The 15,692-nt window shown below is 46.2% G+C and overlaps 3 non-coding genes across 3 annotated transcripts; 1 reads left to right on the top strand and 2 right to left on the bottom strand.

The window, feature by feature from the left end:
* Positions 1 to 6,295: 6,295 nt before the first annotated feature.
* On the bottom strand, positions 6,296 to 6,368 carry TRNAF-GAA (transfer RNA phenylalanine (anticodon GAA)). The gene has a single exon. It is a non-coding gene; the product is annotated as a tRNA-Phe (tRNA).
* Positions 6,369 to 7,964: 1,596 nt separating this feature from the next.
* TRNAL-UAA (transfer RNA leucine (anticodon UAA)) lies at positions 7,965 to 8,047 on the bottom strand. Its single transcript has one exon. It is a non-coding gene; the product is annotated as a tRNA-Leu (tRNA).
* Positions 8,048 to 9,259: 1,212 nt separating this feature from the next.
* Positions 9,260 to 9,331, top strand: TRNAQ-CUG (transfer RNA glutamine (anticodon CUG)). The gene has a single exon. It is a non-coding gene; the product is annotated as a tRNA-Gln (tRNA).
* The last annotated feature ends 6,361 nt before the right edge of the window (positions 9,332 to 15,692 follow it).

The raw sequence follows: 15,692 nt of genomic DNA, 5'->3' as shown, positions 1-15,692 counted from the left end.
GACATGCAAAGCTCATGCAATACCACTTATATCATATAGGTACTATTATTATTAAACACAAGCTTCATTCGGTCAGCATAACCATCAAAGCAGAAAACAATTTAAAAATCTTAAATTACATAAGAAAAGGGGAGGGTAAGCTGAAAGCAAAAAAAATTCAATGATCAACCAGCAATACAGTAAAATATGAAGCTTCCCACTTCTGGTCCAAAGCATACTTATTTACAAACCATAAAGCATAAACGAATTAAAAAATCAACCAGTAATACAGGTAAACATGAAGGTACTATATCATAAGAAAGACAATAGTCATAGTTACTAAAAATAAAGGTACTTTATTTTAGTGACAATGTGCCAAAAATATCTCAGAGGATATACTCCCTTAGGAGGTAAGTAACATACGCAAAATAAACACAACTAAACAAATTAGGTAAGTAAAACTGTCAGAAAGTAGTGCAAACACTGTAAAATACCATAGGATGCAATAGGCCAAGGGGCAACACAAACCATATACTAAGAAAGTGGAATGCGAACCACAAATGCACCCCTAGGCAAGTGTAGTGTGCAGAGGGTCACTGGGAGTGTGAGAAAACACCAAGGGTGTAAAGGAGACCCCACCCCAAGGCCCTGGAAAGTAGAAGTAAAGTACTTCTATTACCCCAAGAACACACTAAAGTAGTGATAAAGGATTTTGCAAGGACCACAACAGACTGCATAGCACTGAAGACAGATTCCTGATTCTGAAGACCTGCAAAGGAAGGGGACCAAGTACAAGAGTCGCTAAAGTGTCCAGGGGGCAGGAGCCCGCTAAACCCCGGATGAAGGTGCAAAATCGCTGCCTCCGGTTGGAAGAAGCTGCAGGTTTTGCAACAACGAAAGGAGGTAGGAAGTTCTTCTTCATGCAGAAGATGTTCCATGGTGTGCTGGAGGATGCAGAGTTGTTTCCTTGGCAAAATACCACAAACAAGCCTTGCTACCTGCAAGAGTTGCAGTTGGAGAAAAAGGGTGCTGCCCGGGCCCAGGAAGTACCAGGATGTCGCCACTTGGGAGAGGAGACAGAGGGGGCCCTCAGCAATGTGGAGAGCTCATGGACAGCCTGGAAGCACCCGCAGAAGTTCTTGAATACGGGTACAAGAAGTCTGAACATGGTGGTCATCTCAACACTGCAAAGAGAGGTCCCACGACACTGGAGGTCAACTCAGGGAGCTGAGCATCACAGGACAGACTGCTGGGGACCTAGGCTCAGCTGTGCATGCAGGATTTCTTGGAAATGAGCACAGAAGCCCTTGTAATTGCAAATCACACAGTGCACAGGATTACTGTCTTCGGAGGGGAGGCAAGGACTTACCTCCTCCAAATTCAGACAGGTGGACCACTGGACAGTCTGGATCACTTGGGTCCACCACCTGTGTTCCAGGGGCCACGCTCGTCAGGATAAGAGGGGACCCAGAGTACCAGTGAAGCTGAAGTTTGGTGCCCTTCTGGAGCAGGGGGAAGATTCTGTTGACCCACAGGAGATTTCTTCGTGGCTTCCAGTGCAGGGGGAAGGCAGAAAGCCCCCAGAGCATGCACCACCAGTAAACAGTCGAGAAAGCCGGCAGGATTAGGTGCTGCAATGTCGCTGGCATCTTTTGGCTACTTTGCTGCAGTTTTGCAGGCATCCTGGAGCAGTCAGCGGTCGATCCTTGGCAGAAGTCAAAGGTAGAAGTGCAGTGGAACCCTGATGAATTCTTGCAAGTCGTAATCTGAGGAAAATCCCACTGAAGAGACCCTAAATAGCCCTCAGAGGAGGATTGGCCACCTAGTCAGGTATGCGCTATCAGGAGGGGTCTCTGGCGTCACCTGCTGCCACTGGTGACTCAGTGGCCTCCCGAGTGCCCCCACACCTCTGAAAACAAGATGGCAGAGGTCTGAGACACACTGGAGGATCTCTGGGTACCACCCCTGGGGTGGTGATGGACAGAGGAGTGGTCACTCCCCTTTCCATTTCCCAGTTTCGCGCCAGAGCAGGGACTGGGGGTTCCCTAAACCGGTGCAGACTGGCTTATGCAAGGAGGGCACCATCTGTGCCCTTCAAAGCATTTCATGAGGCTGGGAGAGGCTATCCCTCCCCAGCCTTTCACACCTATTTCCAAAGGGAGAGGGTGTAACACCCTGTTCCCAAAGGACATGCTTTGTTCTGCATTCCTGGGACTGGGCTGCCCAGACCCCAGGAGGACAGAACCCTCTCTGTGGGGTGGCAGCAACTGTAGCTGCAGAGAAAACCCCAGATAGCTGGCTTGGCAGTACTGGGGGTCCATAGTGGATCCCCCAGTGTGCATGGAATTGGCTCCCCAATACCAGATTTGGAATGGAGGGACAATTCCATGATCTTAGACATGTTACATGACCATATTCGGAGTTACCACTGTGAAGCTACATATAGGTATTGACCTATATGTAGTGCACACGTGTAATGGTGTCCCCGCACTCACAAAGTCCGGGGAAATGGCCCTGAACTATGTGGGGGCACCTTTGCTAGTGCAAGGGTGCCCTCACACTTAGTAACTTTGCACCTAACCTTCTGCAAGGGAAGGTTAGACATATAGGTGACTTATAAGTTACTTAAGTGCAGTGAAAATGGCTGTGAAATAATGTGTACGTTATTTCACTCAGGCTGCAATGGCAGTCCTGTGTAAAGGTTTGTCTGAGCTCCCTATGGGTGGCAAAAGAAATGCTGCAGCCCATATGGAGCTCCTGGAACCCCAATGCCCTGGGTACCTAGGTACACTATACTAGGGACTTATAAGGGAGGGGTCCAGTATGCCAATTGAAATTGGTAAATGTAGTCACTAGTCTATAGTGACAAATTTACAGACAGAGAGAGCATGAGCACTGAGGTTCTGATTAGCATATCCTCAGTGACACAGTTAGGCACTACACAGGCATACACATTTAGGCCACATACTATGAGCACTGGGGTCCTGGCTAGCAGGATCCCAGTGAGGCAGGCAAAAACATACTGACATACATGTAAAATTGGGGGTAACATGCCAAGAAAGATGGTACTTTCCTACAACAATGTAGTTAGGTTCAGATTTTACATGCAGAAAACCATAGTAATTCAACAGTTTAATTATACTTATCTCAAGAAGCTATAACTCGTGCCATAAGGCAACTATAACTCACACCCTTGCCATGCACTGCTAATTACCCTGCATATTACATCAGTAATTACCTCTTTTATGACATCATTCATAATATAACTGCAGCATTTGCAATAAAATCATTGATGCGAAAATTGTGAATGTCGGGGATGCGAGTTATAGTTACCTTAGTGCACGAGTAATAGTATAACTATTACTGTTGAATATATATATAATATATATCAAAACAAAACCCTTTCAGGTTTAGAGTGATGCATAAATTATACAAAAGAGAAGAGATTTAGGTGGAGAGCTGCTCCAGTATGGAGCACCCTACAACTCCAGCGACACTCTACGTTTGCTCACCTCAAATGTCTGTTTTTGTAGCAAAGTTTTTTAAGCATGGGATTAGCACAGTGCCATCCATGCCGAGCTAGCAAATGACAAAATCTTTTGCCATTGATACAGCAAAGTCTTTAAGCATAGGATTAGCACAGTGCCATCCTTGCCGAGCTGTAAATGACAAAAGTCTTTCACCTCTCCAGTCACAGTATTACAGCTTTGAATTGGTAAAAAACTATTCCATCCAACCTGGAATGTGCAAAAGCAACCCCTGACATGTGTTTCGCTAGCACTATAACTCTTCAGAGAGGTTTAGCTGAGCTCCACCTAAACCGTCCAGAAGTGAACTGAAGAGTGGATTTGAGGGTCCTACTTTTATACCTGGTGCCAGCTTTGAAGTAGGAAAAAACTTCTGGAGTGTCTCCCCACAGAAGTGTCTGGAATTTCCTGACTCTTTACTCTTGTCCCAGGATGTCTGGGGTCACAAACGGCTAGTGTGAGTTCTTTGTGCTTGTGCTGAGGCAGTACATTTTAAGTGCAAGTGGTGATCTGCTCAACTGCACCGCTCTTCCTGTCAGCATGGCCCATCCTGCCAACACCCAGTCCTCTTTTGATGTGGCTGTATGGAAGGGATAAACGAAGACTAAATGCCAACTACACCTAGTCCTGTGACCCAGGAAGCAGGGTGCAGGTACCAAATGATTAGGAGAAGAAAATACTAACTTTCTAAAAGCATACAAAAATTGATGGATGAAATGCATGTCAGGGGGAGATAAAGTGGCAGGGAGTGCCTGTCAGTTATTTAAAGAGGCAGCAGGTGTTTTTAGAAGACCAGCCTTGGTATTTGGTGGCAGAAAGCTGTGTGTGTTCTCTCAGGGCAGGGGGCCAAGATATAAAAACAGCCCCTACCCTGAGGCTACTGAGAGACATTTCTGTATTCAGTATGACCAGACATGACGCAAACACTACCCTTTTAATAAGTACTGTGAAGACACCTAGAGCAACCCCACTCCCTCATGGGGTTTGTTCTACTTCAGGACACCCTCCAGCTGTTTTTCTAAGTGCAACATCACAACAGCCTACTATTTTCTATAAACTTTGGGGCATATGTACAAGCCCCGTAGCGCAGGGCAGCGCAGCAAGTAACCGTGCTGTGCTTCCCTGAGCCACAGGGGAATGGCAGACATGCACTTAATTTACGAAATACTGTGCATTTCTGTCCTGTCCCCCTGCGCTGGCGCCCTTTTGGCTGCATAGTGCTATCGCAGGCACCCACGCACCATGATGCATGGGTGTCTGCATTGTGGAAAAGACTCTTCCTGCACAAAAACAGTCCATTGAGCAGAGTGCAGCGCAAATAGAAAGAGGAAAAAACTAGGAGAAATAAAGATATTTTGTCTTGTTACGCCTCCCCTGGGAGGCGTACGGTTTTGACGCATTCCCATGTTTACAAGTCCTTGTAAATCTGAGAACGTGTCAAAACCCATGTGTGTTGCATGAGAAAACCCAACGCAACACCCATGGACCGGCCTCCAGATGCAGAATAAGGCAACTCAGCGACTTGCGTGCCTTGCCTTACTCCATATCTATGAGGTCATGAAAAGCCATGCAACGTGGCCTCACTTTGCCTCGTAGGTATGGGTCTACAGTCCGCGCCACGAGCGCATCACAAGAAGGGACGCTTCGGGGGCACCCGGGGCTTGTGTATAAGGCCCCATTGTCTGTTCCTTGAGACCACACGGCAGAGGCTACTGGGCTCCACCTGTGCCCCCCGGAGTTGCTGTCACTGCTGCCCGGGACCTGTTACTAAGGGACCTTTAACTGGTCACTAGGATAGCGCCCGGGTGTAAAGGAATGAGACGCCCCCTCTGGTGAATACAGTGAGGCAGCGGGGGCCCTTTTGTGTTCACAGATGAGTTCCTGGCTGATGACACCACAGCAGTGACTGGGCTCTGAACCCCCACGTCTGAACCCCCAAAGCCTCCACCACCAGTCCCCTGAGTCACTCTCAGCTCTGCCACTGCTGACAAGTTATTGTTTGGGGGGTGATGTGTGGCGGGAGGGGGTGAGAGGGAGATGGGAGGGTAAAGAAAGGGCCTCATGGTGTGTTAGAAGCAGGACCTGTGGCATATCGAAAAATGATGAAAGCGCTTTAAAAATAGAATCACTCACAGCTCTGTCAGTGCTGACAAGTTGCCGGGTGGGAGGTTGTTGACTGTGACAGGGGTGAGGGACATGAGAGGGCGAGGGGAGAGTCTGATAGGGTGTTAGAAGCAGAGACAGGTTAAAAGTGATGAAATGACTTTAAACTGAACCCCCGCACCGAGGGAGAGGGCTGCTGTGCACTGAGCTCCGCAGAGATGGAGAACCGCTCTTATTTCCAGACTCAGAATCCCGGCTCCGCTGTGACAAGCCGCGCACAGCACATGGACAGAGGGTCTGATGGTGGAGGTTAGATGGGAGGGAATGTCTCTCTCACGCCTGAGACCTGAGACGGTTTAGATGATGAGTTTCCTCGGCAGCCGCAGCACCTGTTCCCGTCTCTAAAAATGCATTAAAACCTCAGATCGGTGAACGCGGAGGTTACACAGAAAAGAGAAACTGTTCTGAGCATTAAAGACACTGACGAAGAGGAGGAGTCCGCAAGGGGGATGAGGAAGGGCTGAGGTGAGGAAGGAGGGGGGAAAGGGGTGGGATCAGAAGAATGATGGTTTGAAAGCGAGAGGGAGGGGGCAGGAGGGACAACGCAAAACCAGAGGGGAAATAAATGAGGGGAGTGTGGAGGAAATTATATATAAATACCAAAAAAGTCACAAAAGTGCCCCTGCTGCCGAAACCCGGGATCGAACCAGGGACCTTTAGATCTTCAGTCTAACGCTCTCCCAACTGAGCTATTTCGGCAGATGGGTAAGAGAAGGTTGATGCACCCTCATAATCCCAGGTAATGAGGGATGTGATGTATCCTGTGACATGTTACCGAGGGGTGATCTGTCCCCCTCTAAGTCGCTGTTAAATCCTTTTCATTGCGGTTATTAAGGAGGCTCCGGGTGCCCAGGATCAACCAGCGCCGGATGGAGGCTCTGTACCAGCACCTGCACCTGAAGCGGCCTAAAGCCTCTTTTTCCGCCCAAATTACATGAGAGAGAGAGAGATAAGAGAGTGCAGGAGAGAGAACCAGCTGAGAGAGAGAGAGCAGCACAGAAAGAGAAAGAAGGAGAGAGAGGGAGATGAGACACTCCGCAGCTTCCTTCTCCGTGACCCCCGCGGGGGTGAGAGCGGGGGGGGGGGGGGGGGATTGATAATAAATGCGTTTTCGAGTCAGACGGATAATAATATAACCCACAGCTCCAGACCCCGCTTAGGAGAATCATTGGAAAAAGTCTTCAGTGGGGCGGAAATATGAGTGAGTGGAATAACTGACGCCCCAGGAGACAGTCATTGAACCGCGAATAATCTTTATAAAATAATAACAAACACACCCGGCAGTGGTGCTCTTGTCACCGATGCCAGACACCAGCAAACCACAGACATCCTGCGGCCCCGTGGCCCTGTGGATAACGCGTTGGACTAATATGGAGCTTTGGAGACATTCAAGGGTCGTGGGTTCGAGTCACTGTTACTTTTACACAGATTTCCTCAGATCATGGCTAGAACGGTAAGTATTCATCTTGAATCCGTGTAAGTAATTCTCCCAGGTATTAAACTCTCCCACCATGGCCTGTATTACAGATACAGTCCGGGGGCGCAACAGGCGCGTGAGCTCCTTTTTAGCGCCCTTGGGGCACTATGGGATTACAGAGGGGGCTGCAGATGCTTGAGCCCCCCTCAGTGGGACTGACAGTGGTACTCTGCGGCCGGCGCTATCTCCAGAGTGTGATCTTTCCACATTCATGTGATTTCAGACTTTTTCACCTGTGACCTAATGTTTTACTTGTGATATTTTTCAAAGAGTGCTTGATGCGTGCTGTTTTAATGTAACATTTCCAGTCTGTAAGACATTTAAGGAGTGAGCTACAACCCTTGTTAGGTTTGCTCTTTCTACCAATTCATAGTGAGCTGCTGCATGAAGCTGGGCTCTGGCTGTCAGTGCAGCTTCAGAGAAGTAAAGGTGACAGCTGACAAACTCACTCTTGTCACAAATCATGACTGCAGCTCCTGGGGTCAGCCTTGTAAGACCCCCAATAAAAGCTTCCGGTGCGCTCGTGCATGTTACCTCTCAGTCCAACCTGGAACCGGATACGGAAAATGTGTCTCTTTCCAGAGTCACCGATTTATGTTTTTCAAGTTCTACAAAGAAACGTGATCTCACAGGTGCTCGTCACCCACAAACACCAGGGGGCGCTGCACTATGATTTCCTCACTTGAAAAAACATAACGAGATTATATCTATTTCAGATGAAAGAATGTTACCTTTGGGTTTTTGTAGACACAGCGGATAAACAGTAACAATGTGATAATTTAGAAACAAGATGTATATTTGGCTGAGAATAAAATCTCTACCAGAAGTGGGGCTCGAACCCACGCGGACACATGTCCATTGGATCTTAAGTCCAACGCCTTAACCACTCGGCCATCCTGGTGACTATATACCCATCACACACGTCGTTCTTACAAGTTTCACAGCTGTGTGTGAGGCCCTGATGTCCTATAATGCTATTGTTTTTAATGTAAAGAAGACGCCATTCCCCACAGGAGGTAATACCAGGTAGGTCCAGAGGATAGTGTTGATCGGACAACAGCCACTTCACAAACTAACACTTCTGAATTACACTCAGTCACTGAGCAGCATTTCAGGTGTGAGCTGTGTGCACCTGATGGAATTGTGGCGCTTGAAAGGCTCAGCACCGGCGCTACAGCGCTTCACTAACTTGCACTCCACCCCGTGTGTAAACAAGACCCTGTCCGGTGACTCCCCTGAGGCCCCCCCTCCGAGCACCGGGCCAGGAGCAGGACCTGTCAGATGTGGAAATTACACATGAGATACATATCTGATGCTCTGACTTTATTGGGTGCAATGATTACGCCATATTAAAGTTTTTGGGCAATAGCCCCCAAAATCCGTATGTGCATTAATACCGCCCCCTTTGCCCTTGTTAAAGTCCGGAGGCTGGACCTGCCACAGTTAAATGAAGGGTGTGAGCTTTATCACAAAAACACTGGCTGCACAAACCTAGCACAACTTGTACCTGCGGCTGTAATCAGGCCCAGAGCTGTAATAAAGCAGGAGGCAGAGGATGGTACCTTGGAGGGGGGAGGAGCCTGGACTCGGCCTCACATCAACTCAAACATGTCCACTGATGCGGAAGTGACCGAAGTTTAACAGTGGGGTCACTTTTAGCTGTGGATTCTTTATGTGATGAAATGTGAGGGGCCAGACAGGAAACTACACTCACTCGTGGCAAATAATATTTAAACCATCTCACGGCAGCTCAACCGGCTCCAAAAGCAGCCCTGGAGCTGCAGTCCGCCGGGAAGAGGCCACAGTAGCGGAAAGGAGGAGGGGGTCACCTCCAACCCACCGCACCATGTGATGGAAAGACGAGCCACACCTGAAAAAACAAGGTTTGTGAACTTTTAAAGCCATTTTAGCGTTGGTGACTCCAGCAGAAAAGGAAGGTGATTTCTCTGGCATCAAAAAGGGATCACGACCTTGAATTTACCCCATTATTTTAGCAGCAGTGACTGACACCCCAGAGCTTCATTGGAAAGAGGTCAGAAATAATCAGTCCAGCGGGTGTCGGGGCCCTGCAGTCCAGGAATGAAAGCTTCCGGTGGGGGTGACAGGTTCAGCCGGTTCCATGGTGTAATGGTTAGCACTCTGGACTCTGAATCCAGCGATCCGAGTTCAAATCTCGGTGGGACCTGAGGTTTTTATTTGTCCATAATTCTACTTCACCCCACACCAGTGTTGACAACGATCACTAAATAATGACAGACTTGTCACCTATCTATCTCGCTGGAAGCAAAACAGGTCGTCTATTAGAAGCTGAAAGTTTTATGATGTGACTTGGATAGAGTTCAAAGGTCGCCGTGTGAAGCTCCTCGTCTGACACCTTCACACAAGCGGCCAAATACCAGGGCTTAGTTTTCAACTCGATGCACCTGCCCTTGTTTTTGGGGACCCGCACAGATTTGTCTCCATCAGATATTTAGGAGCGGAACAGCTTGAAAACTCAGAGAGGGGGGAAGAGAAAGACGCCAAAACCATCACACAAGAACAAAGCAGGAGCCTGTCAGGGGGAGATAAATTGGCAGGGAGTGCCTGGCAGTTATTTAAACAGGCAGTAGGTGTTTTTAACAATACCAGCCTTGGTATTTGGTGTCCAGAGAACAGTGGTTAATTTTTAAATAAACCTACTGGTGCCCAAAGCTCTCCTTGAAAACATTGAGCTGTTGTAATTAAATGTGCGCACACAGATTACTGAGGCAGCATAATCCTAAAGCCATCTCAGACCTCTTTAATCCATTTACAGCCACTCCCGGCCCCTTCAGCTCACGCTTGCAGCTTTCTGCTTTCTCCCTTTGTGACGCTTTTTCGTTTTTCTCTTCCTCTGTCTTTCCTATATGCATCTTTTGCTCGCAGTAAATGCTTGAGGCAGAAAAATAAGTGAACGGAATTACACTAAATTTGGAACAAAGCTAGATTCTGTTATGCAGATTACACTTTTTGTGGTTTCATGTGAATCCATTCAGTAGTTTTGGAGTAATTTAAGGCCAGAAAATATAGATATCTAGGGACATGACCCCTCTGCAGATTCATTTGCCCCCGTGCTGATATCCAATTGGCTGCTAATACTTCAACAAGGAAGTGTTGGTAGCCATCATGGGACGCAGCTTCACCCGAGTCCCAGAAAACAAATTCCCAAAAAAGAAAAGGGGCCAGGGTAAAGTCACCCTGACTTCCTACCCTGGTGCTGGGGTCCCTGAGGGACCCTGCTAGGGCTAAAAATCATATATTTTCTACTTGTTTTGCCTGCGGGTGGGCCGGTTGCTGGGTTATTTGGGCCTTAATAGAGGAGGGGGCACACAAGGCCCCCCTTTTTGGACTTTAATAAGCTACGGGGACCATCACCTTCCCAGGGCATTTTTGCAAAATTGGCGGGGGACTGCACAGCCCCCGCACCCTGGGGACCATCAACTTACTGGGGCAGAATTATTTTTTAAGGTTGGGGAGGCCAGATGGCCTGGTGAGCTGTAGCCCTTGTGACCACTACCTTCCCAGGGCTATGTCCGTATTAGAGGGGGGCTGCGCAGCTCCGTTGAGGAGCCATTGATGGCCCTGGGGACCGCCACCCGCCAGGGTCAGCTCCTGCTATGTTCCGTGGTGCTTACCCCCTGGACATAGCTGTTTGCTGTGGCTTGGCTACAGCTTTGAACTGCAGACAAGCCACAGCAAACACTGCAGTTTCTGAAAGTGGCACCTGGCAAGCAGGTCCTGCTGTCACAGAGTGGGGTTTTCATGGCTGTTCCCTGAACACAGGTATGCATGCAGGGAAAGGAGATGAAAGGTTTGCTTGAGCAATTAAGGAGTTGCTGTTAAAAGCAACTCCTTGTTTGCTGAAGCAATGGGACCGCAGGCTTCCCCCGTAGTCCCAGATAGCCCATAAAGAGCACGTACTAAGAAAAAAATATAATAGTCAGGGACCTCAGGGGAGGCCTTGAGACTTCCTCTGCTGTCCCAGATAGCCCGTAAAGGGCATGTACTAAGAAAAAAAAATAGTCAGGGACCTCAGGGGAGGCTTTGAGACTTCTCCCACGGTCACAGATAGCCCATAACAGTAAGATTTAAAAAAATATGTGGTCCCAGATAGCCCAGAAGGGCTAAAAAAAGAGCATATTCAACAACAAAAAAACAATAGCTCATGTGAAGGTCACAGACATTCACACTGTCTGTTGAGGGTTTGAGTCCAGCCAGACTCATTTCCCTCCTTTAATGTTTTTTTAGGTAGACATTTTTAAGTCTTATAATAAAGGTGATCTTACACTTTTTACATGACAAATACATTTTTGTTTTAAAAATGTGCAGAAATATCTAATTTTAAGTATATCATACATCAAAGCCTAAAACGTCTCTATCTCTCTCACTCACTTTGTCTCACTCTCTCTTTCAATCTTGTTCTCCCACTCACACACCCACTCAGACACTTACGCATCACTCACAGACCCACTCAGACACTCATGCACCCACTAACAGACGCACTCAGACCCTCGTGCACCCGCTCACAGACCCACTCAGACAGTTACGCACCCACTCACTGACCCACTCAGACTCTCACACACCCACTCACAGACCCACTGACACCCTCATGCACCAACTCACAGACCTGCGCACACACTGACGCACCCACTAAAACACTGATGTACGCACTCTCACACCCAGACACTTTCCAAGCCACTCTCACCCCCAGATACTCCCTCTCACACCTATTCTAACATCCAGGCACCAGTTATAGTTACCTTAAGGCACACGTTATAGATACTTGAGCTAAGTCTAAATATAACTGGTGAAATTCTATGGTTTTATCCATTTAAAATATATGCCTAACTATAACATCCCTGTAACCTTTGGTTTTTCCAGTGAATATATATATATATATATATATATATATATATATATATATTTTTTTTTTTTTTCTTTCTCACTAATGTTGATTTATTCAGTACAATAAAGGTTTTAGTTATAGGAGACATATAAATGCAACCATGTCAAAATTCTTTTCATCTGAGCCTCCTCAACAACACAATCATAATGTGCCAAAATCATACCTTAAATGATACGTATATGGAATAAGTACTTCCACCATATATGTATAAGTAGAATTAATGTACTTCTTTATATAATGCATATCTCTGCACATGTACGTAAAGTTATCTCCAATCTACGTTCAAAAATTAAGTTTCAAAAAGATAACAAGGCCAATGTTAGTAAGGGAAGGAGGGGCCACATTCACACGCCTCCTTTGACCCCAGGGACCACCACCTCCCTGGGTCTAGGCTGATTTTCAATAGGGGAAGGTGGGGCTGTGTTTGGCCCCTGGAACCACCACATCCCCGAGGCCAGGCCATACAAATACAAAAAAGGGGGCCATGTGGTCCCCCCCCGGAGCCATTAATGGCTGTGGGGACCACATTTCCCAGACCTGTTCCCTATGTCCCTAGGTGCCCACCCTTGAACATAGAGCACAGTGTAAGTCTGAAAGTAGCAGGTGGAATCAGGAAACTGCTATCGCCCACTGGGAGCAGACTTTTTATCTGTTTCCCTGCCCACTGTCAAGCAGGCCGGAAAACAGATTAAAAAATTGCTCCCACATGCAGGGAGCAGCATTTTTTGCTGCTCTCTGCATGCAGGAGCATTGCTGGCTCCCGCTGGAGGCGGAGAGCTGGCATGGATCGGCTGGGCAATCAGGGTCAGCCCACGCCCCCAACAGTGCACACTGGTTGCCCTCGCTGGGGCCAGGAAACCCAGCAAGAAGTCACCAGGTCCTGGTGGTATGGTGTCCCTGGGGCCTAAATCGGCCGGGGGGGATGAAAGCCCCCTTCCCTTTTACTAATTGGCTAGGCCCCACTGAATGGGTTCCTGGCCCTGCTGCCACACCCCGCCGCACACGGCTGTTTGTGGCATGGGGCTGGGTGACTATGGAGGGGTTTCCGCATGGCCTGGCCGAAGGCTGTGCACGCCGGTGGATGGATTAATGTAGGGTAATTAAATTTTACTTAACATTTAAAAAAAACAGGAATTCACTGCAAAAACCAAGGTTACAGGGATGTGATAATTAGGAAATAGAATTAAAAAAACATTCAAAGTTCACTAAAAAAGCAAAGGTTAGAGGGACATTATAGTTAGGTTCAGATTTTACACTCACAAAACCATAGCAATTCAACAGTTTATTTATACTTATCTCAAGAAGCTATAACTCGTGCCATAAGGCAACTATAACTCACATCCCTGCCATGCACTGCTAATTACCCTGTATATGACATCAGCAATGACCTCTTTTATGACATCATTCATAATATAACTGCAGCATTTGCAATAAAATCATTGATGCGAAAATTGTGCATGGTGGGGATGCGAGTTATAGTTACCTTAGTGCACTACTTATAGTTTCTTGAGCTAAGTATAACTATTACTGTTGAATATGTATAATATATATCAAAACAAAACCCTTTCAGGTTTAGTGTGATGCATAAATTATGCAAAAGAGAAGAGAGAATTTTGGGTAGCTCCCAGATTTAGGTGGAGAGCTGCTCCAGTATAGAGCACCCTACAACACCAGTGACACTCAACAATAGCTCCCCTCAAATGTCTGTTTTTCTAGCAAAGTTTTTAAGCATAGGATTAGCACAATGCCATCCTTGCCAAGCTGTAAATGACAAAAGTCTTTCACCACTCCAGGCACAGTATTACAGCTTTGAATTGGTAAAATGCTATTCAAGCCAACCTGGAATGAGCAAAAGAAACCCCTGGCATGTGTTTCACTAGCATTGAAACTCTTCAGAGAGGTTTAGCTGCGCTCCACCTAAACTGGGAACTACCCAGAGAAACCCCTGACATATGTTTCGCTAGCACTATAACTCTTTAGAGAGGTTTAGGTGGAGTGCTGCTAAACCTCTCTAAAGAGTTATAGTGCTAGCGAAACACATGTCAGGGGTTTCTCTGGGTATATATATATATATATATATATATATATATATATATATATATATATATATCAATGGTTTTCAAACTTGTTAATGACGCACTCCCGCACCCCCCAGTTGGAAAAAATATATAATTGGGCCCCCCATTAGAATTTTCCATCACTATTCAATTAAGTTGGCAATGTTTAAATATGTCTAGACTTATTTAAACATTGAAGTTAACTTCTGTTACCTTTTTACAAATGCAATAAACATTTTTCTCCTTAAAACAAAGCACTATTTTCTTTATTATCCTTCCTTTGGCCAGAGCCTGGTACCCCCGCTGGGATCACTTGGGGCCCACCCCCCAGTTTGAAAACCCCTGATATATATATATATATATATATATTGCAAACAAAAGTGTCCTCAGTGAAAGCGCACTCCCAACAGGTTAAAATAGGGAAATAACGAAGTCAGTAACTCACAATGAATTCCTTTAAGAATTTTTGTTATTCCAGGCGTTATCTCAAAAAATCATCTCTGGACACGTGTTTCTGGGTTTATCCCGTCATTAGCAGAGAAAAACTAAAAAATATATCAACCTTGTAGGTGCAGCCATTGCTGGAAGTGTTCCAGACATCTCTTTCCTTTTTAAAGACCACGTGCATGGCTCATTCAGCTAATTTAATTGCAGGCACCTGATCAATCTGTTTAGATACCAGCTCAAGTGCATGCCGGTTACGGTAGTCCTGCCCATTTGTATTGCACCATAAGTGGGTTGCTGGAGCCAAACAAAATAATGAGAAAAGTACTTAACCTCAGTAGGTGAATTCAAAGTGAATTTCCAAATTAACTGTGAATGTCCCAACCTGCTGCTCAAAGTGTGACAATCCATTTTAGTCAAAACGACCTGCTCAGAACATAGTGGTGCTGCTTTCCCAGCAGGACAAGCTGGTGATTTATTGCAAACAAAAGTAAACCGGGAACTACCCAGAGCAACCCCTGACATGTGTTTCGCTAGCACTATAACTCTCCAGAGAAGTTTAGCTGCACTCCACCTAAACCGGGAACTACCCAGAGTTCTCTCTTCTCATATATATATAGCAATGGTTTTCAAACTTGTTAATGCCGCACCCACGTGGGAAAAAATATATCATTGGGCCCCCATTCAAATTTTTCATCACTATTCAATTAAGTTGGCAATGTTTAAATATGTCTAGACTTATTTAAACATTGAACTTAAGTTCTGTTACCTTTTTACAAGTGCAATAAACATTTTTCTCCTTAAAGAAAAGCACTATTTTCTTTATAATCCTTCTTTTGGCCAGAGCCTGGCACCCCGCTGGGATCACTTGGGGCCCACCCCCCCAGTTTGAAGACCCCTGATATATATATATGTATATCAACCATTTGTTTCTGGTACAGCTAAGAGCTGGAAGGCAAAAACAAATGTATAAAATTGTCAGGATTCTTATGTAAAATGGAAATTATACATTTTTTGCTATAATAATCATTTTAAAATTATTTAGACAGCATTTAAACACTTTTTAACTAGATTTTTTAATGTGTTTGTCATTTTAAGTGCATGTTTTCTAAGTGAAGAAA

The sequence above is a fragment of the Pleurodeles waltl genome, unplaced genomic scaffold, assembly GCF_031143425.1.
Source record: "Pleurodeles waltl isolate 20211129_DDA unplaced genomic scaffold, aPleWal1.hap1.20221129 scaffold_70, whole genome shotgun sequence".
Lineage (NCBI taxonomy): Eukaryota > Metazoa > Chordata > Amphibia > Caudata > Salamandridae > Pleurodeles > Pleurodeles waltl.
Note: the sequence above shows the minus strand (reverse complement) of the source record. Positions and strands in the feature narration are given on the sequence as shown.